Source organism: Schistocerca americana, chromosome 10 (genome assembly GCF_021461395.2).
Source record: "Schistocerca americana isolate TAMUIC-IGC-003095 chromosome 10, iqSchAmer2.1, whole genome shotgun sequence".
Classification (NCBI taxonomy): Eukaryota; Metazoa; Arthropoda; class Insecta; order Orthoptera; family Acrididae; genus Schistocerca; species Schistocerca americana.
Genome location: NC_060128.1, coordinates 108,699,740 through 108,718,726, shown reverse-complemented (window position 1 = coordinate 108,718,726; position 18,987 = coordinate 108,699,740). Strand labels below are relative to the sequence as shown.

The 18,987-nt window shown below is 40.9% G+C and overlaps 1 protein-coding gene across 1 annotated transcript in view; it reads right to left on the bottom strand.

Moving 5' to 3' along the window:
• LOC124552678 overlaps positions 1-18,987 on the bottom strand; it is a 164,708-nt gene that overhangs the window by 113,299 nt on the left and 32,422 nt on the right. The gene's annotated exons all lie outside the window — the stretch shown is intronic.

Here is an 18,987-nt window from a genome sequence, read left to right as displayed (position 1 = left end):
AAAGCAACAGACCAAATAGAAGACCTCCAAAAAAATTCAGTGATACAAACAAACCCATAAACAAGGACAGCAAAAGATGGTTCGATGCTGAATGCTACAGCAAAAGGAACACTGTTTTAAGAACGCTCCACAGATTTAAAAACCAGCACGACGAGGAAACATACAAACTGTACGCAGAAGAGAGGAGAATCTACAAAAAACTAATAGAAGAGAAGAAAAAAGAATACATAGAAAGAAAGGCAAAAAGAGAAGCGGATGAATAAGAGAAAGACCCATACATAGCAGCAAGACCAAGAAAAATGGCTCCTACACCAAATATAGACATGGGCAAGGAATGGGAAGACCACTTCATTAAGATACTGAACAAACAAGGAATTAAAACATCCCCAAAGAAAGAGAAACAACATCAAACTAAGGAAAAAGACAATATACGGAAACCTCTAAATGAAGAAGATGTGAAAGAAGAAATAAAAGCACTGAAGAACAAGAAAGCAGCAGGACCCGATAATATATATATAATGAACACATAAAAGATGCAAAAGAGGCCCTCCAACACGTATGGACCAAAATATTTAACAAATGCCTGGAACTTAGAAGAATTCCGACACAATGGAGACACTCGACAATAAAAGTTCTCTACAAAGGTAAAGGAGACCCAATGGACCCAAACAAGTACAGAGGCCCTGGAAAATAATCAATTCAAGATGTTTTCAAAGATAATCTCTCAAAAAATCCAAGCCTCTGTGGACAGTCATCTCCCAGAACGACAAATGGGTTTCAGATCTGGAAGATCAACACTTACGGCAGTCAGGCTTCTTCTAAACAACATAGACGAAGCACTACAAAAGAAACAAATGTTCTACAGTGTTCACAGAATTTACCAAAGCCTTTGACCTACTGGAAAGAGGTCTCATAGGGTGAGAACTGGAAAACACAATGGGAGAAAATAGCGTATGGGCAAGAATAATCAGGTCAATCCTCGAATACAACTTAATCACAATACCAGACAACCTCTCTTTTTCGAACCCCGTTCTGAAATCTAACGGAGTTTTACAGGGTGACCCAATGAGCTCTTTGCTGTACATTCTTGAAGATGTATATGTATATGCATACGCTGATAACATAGCCGTAGGTTCAACAGATATACAGAAGCTGCAGAGAATCATCGAGAAAACAGACAAATGGTGCAGTGAACACAAACTACACATAAACATAAAGACAGAAAAGGTAATTTTCAGAAATGGAGGCAAAACAGCCAAGAATGCGGAAATCAGCATCAGAGGACAAAAAACAAAAATCTCAGTTTAAATAGGTAGGAGTGACATTGCAACCAACAGCCAAATGCTTCACAAAACATACAACAGAACGTGCAGCCCAAGCAATAATAGCAATACAGGACATCAAAAACATCCGCCTACTCAGTCTAGAAACAGCCATCAAATTATTCAACACAAAAATCTTGCCAATCTTGGCCTATGGGATGAAGGTTATATGGGACCACCCGATAGAAAAAAATCTAGAAACACTAGAAAAGGTAAAATCAACTCATCTAAAAAGAGCACTAGGTCTCTCAAAGACAACAAGATCTAGACTAGGGTACCTGCTAGCGAGAGAGACATTCCTAATTGAAGACGTTAGACTTCGATATATGATGCCACACACCAGGGAATCCAGAAAGCAACTGAAGATCATGGAGGACAAATGAGAAAAAATATGGTCGAAGTTCTATGGCACCGAAGCAATGATGAACTGCTCATGGACAGCACCAAACTTCGAACAGGACGTGTCGTAACTAGACTTCCTATTCACGGCTTTCATCATCTAATCCGCAAAAACAAAACTTATCACGACCCAACCACAACATGTGTATGTGAACTGTGTAACAAAGCCTGTGAACGATATCACATAGAACTGTGCAATAAAAGAGTGAAATCTATAAATGAATATCCAAAAATGTAAAACGTAAATGTATAAAGTAACTGTATATGGCTATTGGCTGCAATTTTATTAAATAAAATAATTGATCACATATGTACAATGTTCAGTTTAGCACAGAGTTACTTTCAATATTCAAAATGTTCACCGCTTGCGGTTATACACACAACAGAACAACAAACAGTCACCGCAACTACCGTATTTACTCGAATCTAAGCCGCACTTTTTTTCCGGTTTTTGTAATCCAAAAAACTGACTGCGGCTTAGAATCGAGTGCAAAGCAAGCGGAAGTTCTTAAAAATGTCGGTGGGTGCCGCCACAACTTAGTTCTGCCGTCTAATATATGTAGCGCTACACAGGCATGCTTTGTAGGCACAAAGATAAATACTGGCGCCAAAACCTCTGCGTCGAAAAAAAAAAAGAAGAAGAAGAAGAAGAAGAAGAAGAGAGGGTGGAAGACGAGCTTTTTTTCTCCGCGCCAAGTTTCGACCACTGCATTTTCATACATTATCCAACGAAGTAAATACAAATTCCGTATTGTTCATCATCGAATGTAGCAGCATTTCAATGTACTACGAAAACCCGACTGGCAAGAATGTTTAGAATGTTTGTCAATATGGCCAACTCTACGTTCTGAATTTTTTCCTATCTGTGAGAAGAGATGGTTGCTAATAGGAACTTTTATAAATTGTGAATCACATGCAGTATTCTCGTCACCATAAGAATAATATGAATATAAACATTTTGCCATGTATTGTTTCGTGTTTGCTGCTATCTCATTTAAATCCTGTCTGCGTAATAAACCACAAAACTAGAGTGAGACAACAGCAAACGCGGAAGAATATACATATCATGTCATGTTTATATTCGTATTATTCTTATGCTAAGCAGCGATACAGTCCGAAATGAAGCGAGTCAATTGACTAGATTTTTAAATCTAAGATGACTAATTTCTGTGCAGAATGTAATGTACTAAAGAGGCGCCTGCAAAGATTTTCAAACGGAGAAAAATTTTCGCTAAACTCTCGTTCAGAACATCTTCTATCATACGCAGTCTATTATTTGGTTCTTGTTGATCATTATCAAAGAAAGCAGCAGTGTAAGTAACAACAAGTAGCAGTCTCTTGCCATTGTTTCACTAATGAGACGATTCCTCTCTCTCTCTCTCTCTCTCTCTCTCTCTCTCTCTCTCTCTCTCTCTCTCTCTCTCGTTTGTAAGTGGCGGTAGCGCGCACAAAAGCAAGCCATGCCGCAATCGGCGACAGGCCGTAAATATGCAGTATCAGAGTACGACAAACAATGCATGACACAGTACAGTAATGCATTTTCAGCATAGAGTGATGTAAACACCTATAACAAAGAAAACTGCGCTTATCAGATCAAAGAAAAATAAGCAATCAATTCAAACCAGATGAAGCACGTGAAAAAGGAAGGGTACCCGTATAAATACGGACAGAGCGCCTGATGCATAGCAATGGCTACCTGGTAAAGCTTAACAGCTAAGCTTACGACTCTAACCAAACTACTGTAGCTGTATCGTCATTCATTCAACCTAAATTGTCTCATATTACAGCGGACCAACTTTGTTTCGATTTGGAGGTGCGGCCTAAAACTTGTCTCTCCCCTTGAATTTCGAGTCTCAAATTTCAGGTGCGGCTTAGATTCGGGAAATTTTTTTTCCTTGATTTCGAGTCTCATTTTTCAGGTGCGGCTTAGATTCGAGTGCGGCTTAAACTCGAGTAAATACGGTATGTCAGTCAATGTTACAGTGGAGATCGCTGCATATGTCGCTGTACTCTCCTCGCGAAGTCCATCGTGCATGCACGGATCTCATCAATAGACATCATCTTTCACAGTGCCCCACAAGTACAAGTCCGTAGGTATTAGATTTGGCGACCGTGGAGGGAACTCGATGGGCCCTCTTCGTCCAATCCGATGCCCCAGAAAATTATCTTCCGGGATAGCTCGTACGGCTAGGTGGTAGTGTGGTGGCACTTCATTCTGGCGGTAGAAGACCTCTTCATCAGCTCCCATAAAGTGCACATATACCTGGCAAAATTGATGTGCACAACATTTCCAGGCACATTTCTCCAGTAACAGTAGCATCAAAGAAAAGGTGTCCTACTAAGCCCCTAGATGATAGTCCACACCACACATGAACCCTCTGGTAAATTTACCGCTTTATCCACACTAACTTGCACATTTTCCTGTGCCCAGTACACACTGTTATGCCGATTCACGGTTCCAATAAGATTAAATTGTGCCTTGTCATTCCATCCTATCTTCGTCACAAATTATTCATCATCAGTTACCATTCGCCGATACCATTCACAAAATTGCATTCGGAGATCAGGATCGTCGTCATTAATCGCGTGCAGTAATCGTGAAATGTAACCTTTCCACTTTGCAGCTTTCAGAATTCTTCGTACCCTTGTACTGCTAACCCCCAATTCACGTGCACGTTTTACAGCAGACTTCGGTGGAGAATTAAATGTTTCCAAAAACATGGGAACCGATGATGCAGGACTTTAGCTGTATGCTATCTTCCTGATCTTCCTTTGTGAGAATCACAAATCATTCCACGCAGTTCAGACTTGTCAATGACACAGTTAATTGTTAGACAGGTTGGCAGTTCTGTTTCAAACTCCCACCACCACTGATGTTGCACTTCAACAGCATTATCACACTTGAAAACCCAGTTCACAATACATTTTCATCGCTCAAATGTCAAGCGTGCTAGAACTATCCTGTTTTCTCAATACTGAGAAGAAAGTACTAACATCTGTTTAGCCAACCACCATACTACAACACACACTTAACTCAAACCTAAAGACAATATCAATATCTCGACAGAGCCTCACAAAGAGAGAATATGTTCTTCTGGTGGACACTATAATGCAATTTGGTTTTTTCATATTATAAATTTTTTTTATTTCAAAAAATCTGTTACTTTCTGGATAGCCTTCCTACTAGTTCAAAATGGTTCAAATGGCTTTGAGCACTACGGGACTTAACTTCTGAGGTCATCAGTCCCCTAGAACTTAGAAAACTACTTAAACCTAACTAACCTAAGGACATCACACACATCCATGCCCCGAGGCAGTATTCGAACCTGCGACCATAGCGATCGCTCGGTTCCAGACTGCAGCGCCTAGAACCGCTCGGCCTTCGTATTAGTGTTTTACTCTCAGAGGGGCCTTATCTCTCAAGAGGGTGCCTTATGTGGCAGCTTCTAGCTGTTGATGGGCAGGAGGGAAATAAAATACTTGTATGGCCCAAGAAGACTGGAGGATAAACTCCGTTAAATCCATAGACAGTAAGCTCAACAAGCCAGTAGTAGATAAAATACATGCACTCAGGCACAGTGCAAGCTTCAGAACCATCAATTCCCAGTGACTAAGACTTGGTACACTGAACATAGGGATACTGGCAGGGAAGGTGGAGGATGTGACAGAGTGATGAATACAAGAAGACTGGGTATTCTACAATTAACAGAATCCAGTTGGAATGGTAGGGAGTGGACATATGGTGTAATGGAGCCATAATGAGGAAGAAGGAAAACATGGAGTGGCAGTAGTTGTGAGAGGCGACCTGATGGGACTAAGTGAGAGGATGATTGAGGTCAGAGGGAAAGTGGGACAGAGAAATTCTGCAAGTACAGGGCTATTACAAATGATTGAAGCTATTTCATAAATTCACTGTAGCTCCATTCATTGACATATGGTCACGACACACTACAGATACGTAGAAAAACTCAAAGTTTTGTTCGGCTGAAGCCGCACTTCAGGTTTCTGCCGCCAGAGCGCTCGAGAGCGCAGTGAGACAAAATGGCGATAGGAGCCGAGAAAGTGTATGTCGTGCTTGAAATGCACTCACATCAGTCAGTGATAACCGTGCAACCACACTTCAGGACTAAGTTCAGCAAAGATCCACCAACTGCTAACTCCATTCGGCGATGGTATGCGCAGTTTAAAGCTTCTGGATGCCTCTGTAAGGGGAAATCAATGGGTCGGCCTGCAGTGAGCGAAGAAATGGTTGAACGCGTGCGGGCAAGTTTCACGCGTAGCCCGCGGAAGTCGACGAATAAAGCAAGCAGGGAGCTAAACGTACCACAGCCGACGGTTTGGAAAATCTTACGGAAAAGGCTAAAGCAGAAGCCTTACCGTTTACAATTGCTACAAGCCCTGACAACCGATGTCAAATTCAAACGCTTTGAATTTTTGGCATGGTTGCAACAGCTCATGGAAGAGGATGCGTTCAGTGCGAAACTTGTTTTCAGTGATGAAGCAACATTTTTTCTTAATGGTGAAGTGAACAGACACATTGTGCAAATCTGGGCGGTAGAGAATCCTCACGTATTCGTGCAGCAAATTCGCAATTCACCAAAAGTTAACGTGTTTTGTGCAATCTCACGGTTTAAAGTTTACGGCCCCTTTTTCTTCTGCGAAAAAAACGTTACAGGACACGTGCATCTGGACATGCTGGAAAATTGGCTCATGCCACAACTGGAGACCGACAGCGCCGACTTCATCTTTCAACAGGATGGTGCTCCACCGCACTTCCATCACGATGTTCGGCATTTCTTAAACAGGGGATTGGAAAACCAATGGATCGGTCATGGTGGAGATCACGATCAGCAATTCGTGTCACGGCCTCCACGCTCTCCGGACTTAACCCCGTGCGATTTCTTTCTGTGGGGTTATGTGAAAGATTCAGTGTTTAAACCTCCTCTACCAAGAAACGTGCCAGAACTGCGAGCTCGCATTAACGATGCTTTCGAACTCATCGATGGGGACATGCTGTGCCGAGTGTGGGAGGAACTCAATTATCGACTTGATGTCTGCCGAATCACTAAAGGGGCACATATCGAACATTTGTGAATGCCTAAAAAAACTTTTTGAGTTTTTGTATGTGTGTGCACAGCATTGTGAAAATATCTCAAATAATAAAGTTATTGTAGAGCTGTGAAATCGCTTCAATCATTTGTAATAACCCTGTATATGGATCACAAATTGGAGGGTCTGCTAATGAGAAGGAAGACTGTGAAGATGAAATGCAGAGTCACTTAACTGAACAGAAGGTGAAGACAATGATAACTGAGACCTAAATGCACACATGGGCAAGGGAAGAGGAACAGAAAAGGGTACAAATAGTTACACTTCTGTAAATGGAATGAACTAGCAGTTAGCAAAGTCATAAGATAACAGGTAGAGTCGTGAACTGTCAACTAAGACTACGGTAGACTACACAATATGTGACTACAACACAGTCAGAAGTATCGAGCTAATACTAGTACATTCTGAAGCCCTGGATAGCGATCAACGTCTTTTAGCAGGAATGGTTGGAGGTATTAAAGAGGAAAAGGAGGCAAACAGTCACAAACACAATAAGAGTACTGGAAAATACTTCTCGATCAATGGTGCCAGTTTTTGAAATCTTCCATGAAACTATATATCTAAGTGTGGACAATAGTGCTAAAAAATGCCTTGGATTCTACATACAGGGTGTCCATAGTTAGAGTTCCAGTTTCAAAATGCTTTAGAAAGGGAACACCTGTTCAGAATGAAATCAAATTTGAACAGTATCTGATGCAGGGAGAAACGTTACGGAAGAAAGAAAAAAATTAAAAAAGTATTACAGAACAAATAACACACAAATTACAATATGGTGATTATAGTTCAAGTTGCACATTACATCACCTGTACTGCTTAGTCTGGACGACTGCACAAGTCCGTCAGTCTAGAGTTGTGGACCTGCTTGGCTCCAATAAATGATGCCGTCAACCTGCACTATCGACATTTCCTGGTATATGGAAATGGACTCCTGACAGAATGTTCCGTCACCACTCACCATCAGCTTCGATCCGAGCGAGAAATCCCAGAGCGAATGTCTGTCTCGCTGCCAGGTCAGCAGAAAGCAATTCCTGAATGTGGGTGATTGTGTACGGATAGCAGTGCAGGATGTTTCGTAGGATTCTATGTTCCGTGCTCACAGGCAAGTTCAACGTTCAGGCATTTGCTTGTCCACTGCACATTTACGCTCCACCGCTCGACCCCTCCTGCACTACTGTGGCCACACATTCGATAGACGTCCGATCGACTGCTTCCCTCTCTCTGCCACACTGCACTTCAAAAGAAGTTGTGTTTTTGGATTTTGTAATCATTTTCCCCAGAGCCCTAGCGGACATCAGACCAATGACTTTTCGTGCCCCCTAGTGTCCAGAACTTCTGCAGGGCTACTGGGCACACAGTCACCATTCTTGTAGAACAGCTTTATCAGCAGCACTCAAGTCTTCACGCGGAGACTGTCACATTGGGCATCTCTGATGCAAACAGAGGAACAGCCGTGTGCTGTGGATGTGTCGGTGTCCATATTCTAAAGCTTCAGTGCCATCTATTGGTAAAATTTTCATTAAGGCCCCATCCTCTCAAACATGGACCACTCATATGATGCTCAAATTTGAGAGCATTCCAAGCAGCAGTTCTTTTTCCTACAGCTTTTGAAACTGGAACTTTAATTACAAACGTCCTGAATTCACATAATTTTTTGCATCACAATCCACAAAGTCAGATGGTGTATTCACCTCCAAAGGTTTTTGACAGTGTAGATATCAACAAGGGGATAATATATCCAGGATTTTGGTGGAAAAACAATGAAATGTATAATTCCTGTAATAAATACCTAGGAATGCAAAGACAAGAGGCAAAGCAGTAAGGGGTGATATTACCAATTACTTTACAAGTGATCATAATCAGTTAGCTTAGCAAGATATGTACAGAGAAGTTAATCTACTGCTTACTAAACATGCATACTGTAGCAGTCTCTATGTTGACATAAAATCAGACTTTCTGCTCACCTCTGCACTTGTGTTTACACAGGCATATAAAACTCTTGGCATTAAATGCGGACCACTCTTTTGCCTCATATTTGGCACACATTTGAAGAATTCAGAATTTTCTGAATGCTTCATCATGCACAATTCTGAGCTCACCAACAACACCGTGCCAACTATTTTCCAGATTGCAGTCTGAATATATTGCTTTTGACATCCCACTGCTTTAGTTGAAGATGAATCACACATGTCCACTTTCTTCATTGCTTAACACAACAAACTCAAAACGACAAACTAACAAAACAGGATGTGACTATACGTGCAAGAGCAAACCTTCAAACATAAACAAAACAATTACGTTTTCGCTCTGACTCTTGACTGCACTGAGAGAAGTGGGAAACGGAGGTCAAAGCGATGGGAAAGCATTTACACTGCACTGCAATATAAAATATTCCCCAGCCGCAGTGGGCAACACCAGCAACCCATCGGCAATACATTGGCAACCACTTGTAACTTCAGTAATATTGCCCGGCCTAACAGCAAAATGACGTGTATTGCAGCCACATTGCAACAATGTTGAAAGCAATTGCTATTGTCATCAAATATTGCCATAAAATATGGCCCGTGTAAATGCACCTTAAGGGAAGAAGTTGCAAAGAAAAACAGAGCATTCCATATACTCTAAGTCCAGTCACGTCAATGTGACTGACACCTATGTTCAATGTCAATATGCAATAACAACTCACAGATGACAGATCAGTAGAATCCAAATTCACTCATGTATCCTGCTAAGACAAATGTAAGGATGTAGAGGCCTATCTCACTAGGGGTAAGATAGATACCGCCTACAGGAAAATTAAAGAGACCTTTGGAGATAAGAGAACGACTTGTATGAATATCAAGAGTTCAGATGGAAACCCAGTTCTAAGCAAAGAAGGGAAAGCAGAAAGGTGGAAGGAGTATATAGAGGGTCTATACAAGGGCAATGTACTTGAGGACAATATTATGGAAATGGAAGAGGATGTAGATGAAGATGAAATGGGAGATATGATACTGCGTGAAGAGTTTGACAGAGCACTGAAAGACCTGAGTCGAAACAAGGCCCCCGGAGTAGACAATATTCCATTGGAACTACTGACGGCTGTAGGAGAGCCAGTCCTGACAAAACTCTACCATCTGGTGAGCAAGATGTATGAAACAGGCGAAATACCCTCAGACTTCAAGAAGAATATAATAATTCCAATCCCAAAGAAAGCAGGTGTTGACAGATGTGAAAATTACCGAACTATCAGCTTAATAAGTCACAGCTGCAAAATACTAACACGAATTCTTTACAGACGAATGGAAAAACTAGTAGAAGCCAACCTCGGGGAAGATCAGTTTGGATTCCGCAGAAACACTGGAACACGTGAAGCAATACTGACCTTACGACTTATCTTAGAAGAAAGATTAAGGAAAGGCAAACCTACGTTTCTAGCATTTGTAGACTTAGAGAAAGCTTTTGACAATGTTGACTGGAATACTCTCTTTCAAATTCTAAAGGTGGCAGGGGTAAAATACAGGGAGCGAAAGGCTATTTACAATTTGTACAGAAACCAGATGGCAGTTATAAGGGTCGAGGGACATGAAAGGGAAGCAGTGGTTGGGAAGGGAGTAAGACAGGGTTGTAGCCTCTCCCCGATGTTGTTCAATGTGTATATTGAGCAAGCAGTAAAGGAAACAAAAGAAAAATTCGGAGTAGGTATTAAAATTCATGGAGAAGAAATAAAAACTTTGAGGTTCGCCGATGACATTGTAATTCTGTCAGAGACAGCAAAGGACTTGGAAGAGCAGTTGAATGGAATGGACAGTGTCTTGAAAGGAGGATATAAGATGAACATCAACAAAAGCAAAACAAGGGTAATGGAATGTAGTCTAATTAAGTCGGGTGATGCTGAGGGAATTAGATTAGGAAATGAGGCACTTAAAGTAGTAAAGGAGTTTTGCTATTTGGGGAGCAAAATAACTGATGATGGTCGAAGTAGAGAGGATATAAAATGTAGGCTGGCAATGGCAATGGCAAGGAAAGCGTTTCTGAAGAAGAGAAATTTGTTAACATCCAGTATTGATTTAAGTGTCAGGAAGTCATTTCTGAAAGTATTCGTATGGAGTGTAGCCATGTATGGAAGTGAAACATGGACGATAAATAGTTTGGACAAGAAGAGAATAGAAGCTTTCGAAATGTGGTGCTACAGAAGAATGCTGAAGATTAGATGGGTAGATCACGTAACTAATGAGGAAATATTGCATAGGATTGGGGAGAAGAGAAGTTTGTGGCACAACTTGACCAGAAGAAGGGATCGGTTGGTAGGACATGTTCTGAGGCATCAAGGGATCACCAATTTAGTATTGGAGGGCAGCGTGGAGGGTAAAAATCGTAGAGGGAGACCAAGAGATGAATACACTAAGCAGATTCAGAAGGATGTAGGTTGCAGCAGGTACTAGGAGATGAAAAAGCTTGCACAGGATAGAGTAGCATGGAGAGCTGCATCAAACCAGTCTCAGGACTGAAGACCACAACAACAACATCCTGCTAAGAGGTGGCTAACATTATAAAATCCCTAAAAAACCTCAAATCTGTGGGCTGGGATGAAGTCTCAACAAAAATAATAAAAGCAGGATGTGATAATATTGCGCCCCAACTCTATCACATAATAAATCAATCGTTTGATGAGGGCTGCTCTCCGGATAGGCTGAAGTATGCGGAAGTTCGACCTAGCCACAAAAAGTGCAGACAAGAGAGGATAGGAAATTTTCACCCAGTATCAATACTACCAATTATTTCCAAAAATATTTGGACGAGTAGTGTGTAACCAACTAGAAAAATAGAACAAGAAACATAATATTATTCTTAAAAATCAGTAGGGACTTAGGAAGGGCTAAAGCACTGTGCATGTTATTAATGAACTAATCACTAAAACAAGTAAATGTCTCTTTAACAAGGAGAGCATATCTGGTAAATTTCTGGGAGTGACCACAAACAAAATCTTGTCATGGACTGATCATGTGGATTGCTTACTGAAGCAGTTAAATAGTTTTGTTTACACAACGAGGGTTCTGAATAAAGCAACTGACTTAGCTGTTAGGAAAATTGTGCATCATGCATATTTTATATCAGTTGTAAGATATGGCATAATTTTTTGGAGAGTTGAAAAAGGAAGCCTCCTCAGAGTGTTCAAGCTACAGAAAAAAAATTATCAGCGCTAGGACTCGAACAAACAACAGAATCATGCAAACCTTTACTTGCAAACCTTGACTTACTGACAAGTCCTTCCATGTTTATATATGAAACACTTCTCTTTGTGTGTGTAAAAAACCATCTTTTTCAGGGAAATTCATTTATACATACTTATGAAACAAGGCACAAACAAGATCACATGTTACCTTGCCACAGACTAACATTACTTGAAGATACTCCATATTACATGGCTTTGAAGCTTAGCAATAAAATCCGTTCAAAGATTAAGGACTGCAAGCTGAATCCACCTGTGCATACATTCAAAAATATTTAAAAAGCAAATGCTACGTGGCTGATTTTATAAACGAAGAAGACAAGTAGGAGAAATTACATCTGTTTTGTTTTCCTGTTTTTTTTACATTATGTTATATGTGTATGCTTATGTTCCCTTTTAATGGAGGTATAAGTTCTTTTTATATGTGTCCATGCTTATAAACTATGTATAAAGTGATCTATGTATCTAAACATCTAGATGAAAACATATGTATTACTTTTATGAAAGTATGTAGTCTTTGAAGTATGTCCATATTTATGAACTACAGAAACAAACATGAAAAATACTTTAAAAGAATGATTTCAAACCACTGTGGAAATTTTAAGAAAAAGGAAGAAATCTAACATGTACTTATCTTTTTATGTTGTAATGTGCTCCTTGGAGCATCTATATACATTATTTTAATGTATCTTGTGTTAGATATACTTAGGTAGGCATACAATTATTCATTGACAAGTCACCAGTGTTTCAATCAAATGACTGTATGTAACATGTCATTTGACAAAGATTATATTCTATTCTATTGCACCCCTACATGTAATTTGTTTTTCCTTGGCTCAATGCCATCTACCAGCAGGACGATGCAACATGTCACACAGCTCACAGTATAAGTGCAGGGTTTGAAGTACATCAGGATGACTTTTACTGTACCACCGCAGCTACCAAACTCTGCGGACTTACACCCAATCGAAAATGTGCGGGACCACCTCATTCGGGCTGTTTGCGCAACTGATCCTCGACCTAGAAACCTAGGCACAGCTTGACCTAGAAACCTAGGCACAGGAGTCGGCACAGATTCCATCTCTATTGGTACCTTCCAGAACCTCACTGCCGTTTTTGGGGAAGGAGACCAGACAGAGAGGTCATCGGTCTCGTCGGATTAGGGAAGGACGGGGAAGGAAGTCGGCCGTGCCCTTTGAAAGGAACCATCCTGGCATTTGCCTGGAGCGATTTAGGGAAATCACGGAAAACCTAAATCAGGATGGCTGGACGCGGGATTGAACTGTCATCCTCCCGAATGAGAGTCCAGTGTTTAACCACTGCACCACCTCGCTCGGTACGCTCACAGTGGTCCACACTGCAGAAGGTGGTCATTCAAGTGGTTATTCAGATGGTTATTTTTGTGACCCTTACGCTAAATGTATGTCGGTGGCAAGAACTGGTCTGCAGTCTGCTTTAAATGCCATTTCTCTAAATTTTCTCAATAGTGTTCCTCGAGAAAGTACATCACCTTCTCCCCAGGGATTCCCATGTGACGACCGCACTTCTTTTTCAACAACCTTACACATTTGACTTTCTGTCATTGTCAAAGGCTACAAAATGCAAAACAAAACTGGTATCAGACGATATGAAAATATGATGCATTACACCACTGATAAGACACACGATACATCGACTAGAATATGACTTCCTAGCAGGCCATATTCTAGTCGTCGTAATATGTCCTACACCACCTTCCTGTGCACCACAGCATCGTCAGCAAACAGCTGCACATTGCTGCCCACCCTGTCTGACAAATCATTTATGTGAGAGGTGCTACCCAAGATTTTCGGAACTGGTGCTGCCAATCTGTTGAAAACCTTACCTTTGGACTAATGGTCACCATCGTCCTCGAAGTAGTTCCCATCCCCACGTACACATTGGTCCCAGCGTTTCTGCCACTGGTCAAACATTTTCTGGAAGTCCTGTTCTTTGAGGGTGTTTATCACCACCAGCAATGCTTCTTGTATCCACTCTAGAGTGTCGAACCGACGGCCTTTCAACTTTAGTTTCAGTTTTGGGAATAGCGCGAAGTCACAAGGTGCCAAATCTGGCGAACACGGTGGGTGGGGTACAACCGCCATGTTGTTTTTTGCCAAGGACAAGGACATGTGAAAGGGTACATTATCGTGATGCCGCAGACAGCCCCTTGATGCCAAAGTTCGGGCCGTCATTGCTGCACATTTTCACGGAACTGTCGCAAAACATCACAGTAGTAAGCGGAATTCACTGTTTAGTTGAGTAGGACAAATTCTTTGTGCACAATTCACTTGGTATCAAAGAAAACGACGATCATGCTCTTCACCTGTCTCGCTCTTTTGGGTCTTGGAGAGCCCGTGCTCTTCCACTGGGACGATTGTTGCTTTGTCTCTGGGTCATAACTGTAAATCCAGCTCTCGTCGCCGGTGATAACCCACGACAAGAATGTTGGATCACCAGTTGCGGTCTGATGAAGGTCCGTGTTCTGTTCACAGATTCATTGTAAAATCACCACACACCAAACACAGAGTATTACAGAAATCACTGTGGACATGCAACTCGTCCTACCAGCTGAATGCAACTCCGCACACTAACTCATCAAATATGCAGCTCTCGCCACCTAGCGGTGCAAAGATCTACTACTCCAACTTTCCAGATGGTAGCTCCAGTCCTGAAAATTTTGGATTCCACCTCGTATGTAGGTAACAACAGCGATCCTATCCCACTTCCCTGGGACACTACTGACAGTACCCTAGTTATATATAACGGTAGTATCTGTTCCCGAAAGAACAGTTATCGTCGACGACCATGCAGAATGATGGGCAAACACCTATTAGGCACACTATGAATGCAGTTGTATGGACATTAAGTTGGGAATGTGGGTCTCACAGGGAGCGTGCAAGGGATAAGTCCCTGCAGGCGCACTATCCTCTGGGGAACACATTTTCAACATGTCCCCAATGAAGTATACCTACGCCAGTTTGCAGCTAGGGTGTCCACTGAATTATCATTTCGATACCCTTGTTTCTGATGAACACTCACTGTCAAGGACAACATAATGGCCCCATTACTTAAGAAGTCTTCGAGCCAATCACATATCTGGTAACCTATTCTGTATGCGTGTGACTTAATTAACAGACGGCAGAGGGGCATCGCATCAAATGCTTTTCAAAAAAGCTAGGAATTACGATTACAATTTTGTTATGTTTTATCTTTTTCACTGCCGCTCTTTTGACTGTGAAGCTATTTCCAAGTGCAATCAGTAGCGTCCCAGGGAAGTGTGACAGAACCTCAATTATTCTCCATATACATAAATGATCTGCCCGGCAGGGTGAGCCACAATCTGCAGTGTATGACGACTGTGCTGGATGCCCTGGCTGATCCGTTACTCACATCAGTGTGGAAGAAGTAAAGGAAATGGTTCTAGAAAATCACCGAATCACCATCAGAGAGGTGGTGGTTGTTGTAAACATCCTACAGATTCTGCCAACCAATTTTTTTGTCTGTTTTGCACACAAAATGTGTAACAGCGAAGTTTGTTCTAAAATTGTTGAATTCTGACCAAAAACAACATGACACAGACATCACTCACAAATTTCTGAATGAAGTCGACAACAATCCACAACTTCTAAGTGAGGTTATAACACATGATGAAACGTTGGTATACGGGATATGACATTGAAACCGAGACCAAATTATCTCAATGGGAACTGCCTGATGAGCCAAGACAAAAAAAAAAAAAAAAAATTGACAAGTTCCATCACATGTGAAGTTTATTCTCAGTCTTTTCTCTGATTACAGTGGGATAGCACATCACGGATTCCTGTCTTACGGTCAATAAGGAATACTACCCGGAAGTTAAGCACCATTTGAGTGAAGTAACCCGAAGAAACCAACCACGATAATGCTCCCACTATCTTCATCCTGATTCAGTGTTTTTTTCATGATCGTTTTTATGTGATTGTTTACAAAAAACCACTATGTGAACTGTTTGATAAACTACAAAAACCACCTATCAAAACAAAACTGTATCGTTCCAGATTCCAGTGAAGATGCCTTAGAGCAAATAAAGGCGAAACATGTCTGGGATAAATAAATTAAAATGCAGCAACGAAAGGAAGTTTTTATTTACAAAACAAATATTTCTGTGATTGCTGCAGAGGATGTGCACACAAACAAACTTGTCGTTCACAATTGTTTCGCAACAAACAAAACAGTGACGTTGCTCGACAACGGTATTCACCAGACGTGAACTGCTGTCATTTATTTCTATTCCACAGGCTGAAGAGAGCCACGAAAGACGTCATTTTGCCAGCACAGATGAGAGAAAAACAGAATCTTTGAAGGAGCTGAACACCACAATAAAAAGCGACTTCCAGAAGAGTTACCAATTTTGGAAAAATGTCTTGCACAAGTGTGTTATATCTGAGGGAGATTACTTTGAAGGGGACAAAGTTTATGATGATAAATACAAGGTATACAACTTCACTTCCGCCGTTTGCCGATAGGTGGCAACAACGGTAAGTAGCAGTCGAAAGAAACAGATCGCAGACATCAGGCAGTTTGCTTGGACCTCTGTCAATATAATCTCATTCAAACATTAGTCGAATTGTGTCTGCATCATAAAGTTGTTCTTGATTGAAAATGTCAGTTTACGAGCCTAATTCTCATCATTTGTGGGAGGTTTTACTCTTTTGTTTCAGTATGAAGAAAACAGCAGCCGAGTCTCAAGTACGTATGGTAAGGACGCTAACTAGTGAAAGAACATGTCTTGAGTGGTTTCACCGCTTCAAGAACGGTGATTTTAACATCATAGACCAGCACAGTAGTGGAAGAGAGAATGTTTTAGAAGATACAGAACTGGAGACATTGCCGAGTGAAGACTCGCGTCAAACTCTAGAAGAATTGGCACGATTAGAAGTACACATTTGTGTACACATTTGTGTACATCAGGTCTTACCTCACAGAATGTAGTGGTACTAACGCTAAGACTGATTTCATTGTGAAATCGTAATTTAAAACGTAATCTAAATTAAAGTCGAAAGTTTAGCTACTAATACTCTAGGAGAGCACCTAAGTTATTGTGATTGTTGTGGTGTAATGGGTAGCGTGTTGGGTTCGGAACACATAGGTCCTGGGTTCTAATCCTGGTGAAAATTTTTTAATTTTGTTATTAGGTTCAGTTTCATTTCTTTATTCCATTACATCAACAGTTACTTTCACTTTATTTCATTTTCGCTTCTCAGCTCTAACAGACGATGAAATTATAAAACTGCTTGAGACGAGTGACTCGAGTTCCTTGTCAGGCGAAGATGATCCTGTTGATGAACCTCCAACTCCACCTGAACGAATTGGTGTGCTTGAAGTTGAAGGATGCAATGTGGATGTTACTACTGAGGCACCTGCATCAGCTTCATCTTCTCACTGTCGTCCACTAAGATGGAGGCAATCTAAGTAAGCAATACATTGGTGTAGTTCTGTGTGTCATCTGACACAATTTAGAACAGTATTTTTCAGTGGTACTATTTGTTTGCAGGGTGTGTAATCGACAGCCTTCTGATGACAACTTTGAAGAACAGACTGATGGTGAACTGAGAAACCCATCACAGTTTTTCTTCGAGTACTTCGATAAAAATTTATGGAAAAATGTTGCAGGACAAACTAATTTATATCATTGCCAAAAGAACTCAAAAAGTCTGGATACAAATACTAATGAAATTTTGTCCCTTGTCGGAATTGAGATATTGATGGGTACATTGAAATTGCCCCAGGCAAGACTTTACTGGAATATGCAACTGGATATTCCACTTGTATCATCAACCATGACAAGAGATAGATACTACAAATTACGAAATAATCTGCATTTTGTAAATAATTTGGAAGATCATGACGTAAATGACAAACTTTGGAAGGTTAGACCTTTAATTGATGCTTTTAGAAATAAATGTATTAGTTTACCCAGATCTCAACACCTTTCTGTCGATGAACAGATGATTCCATTCACGGGGAGGTGTAAGATGCGAACATATGTACCTTCCAAACCTAATCCACTTGGCCTCAAAAATTTTATTTTAGCATCATCAGATGGACTTGTCCTCGATTTTGCTATGTACACTGGCAAAGGAACAATTCCTGACAGCGATCAAAAAGAACATGGCCTGGGAGCGAGCGGGTATACTCAAACTACTGGGTAGAACTATACCCAATGATTACAATCATGTAATTTACAGTGACAGATTTTTCACCAGTTCAAAATCTGTTCAGCTTTTACTAGACAGGAATATATTTCAGACAGGAACTGTGATGGCCAATAGAATAAAAGAAGTAGCTTCTAAGTTCAAGAGAGATCAGGAGCTGCAGCGGGGGCAATGGGATGAGTACGTAAGGGAGGACCAGGAAATTTGTGCCATCAAATGGAAGGACAATAAAACCGTCACTTTGTTATCCTCATGCATCGGGAGCGAACCAGAGGGTACCTGCAAACGATGGTGTAATACAGAAAAAGCAAAGGTTAGTGTCAAACAACCAGCCATCATCATCAAAAGCTATAATCGCAATATGGGTGGCATTGATCTTTGTGATAGATATATGGCATACTATAGGTCAAACATCAGAACAAAAACGTGGACTGTCAGAGTATTCAACCACTTTACTGATTTAGCCATAATTAATTCATGGATTATGTACAAAAGGTGTTGTCAAAAAGAAGGGACACCAAAACAAAAGTGGATGTCTCTCATAAACTTCAGAATTCACTTGTCCCACGACTTGGTAAGGTCTTCAAAAATTGTAGACTCACTGGAACTGTCGAAAGAAATTTCTCCGAGTGTGACACAGGAGTATGTCAGCAGTTCTGATGAAGATGAGCAGCATCAGCCCACAAAACGAAGACGAAGTGTACCAAAGCCAACTAGAGGAAGCAAATGTGAC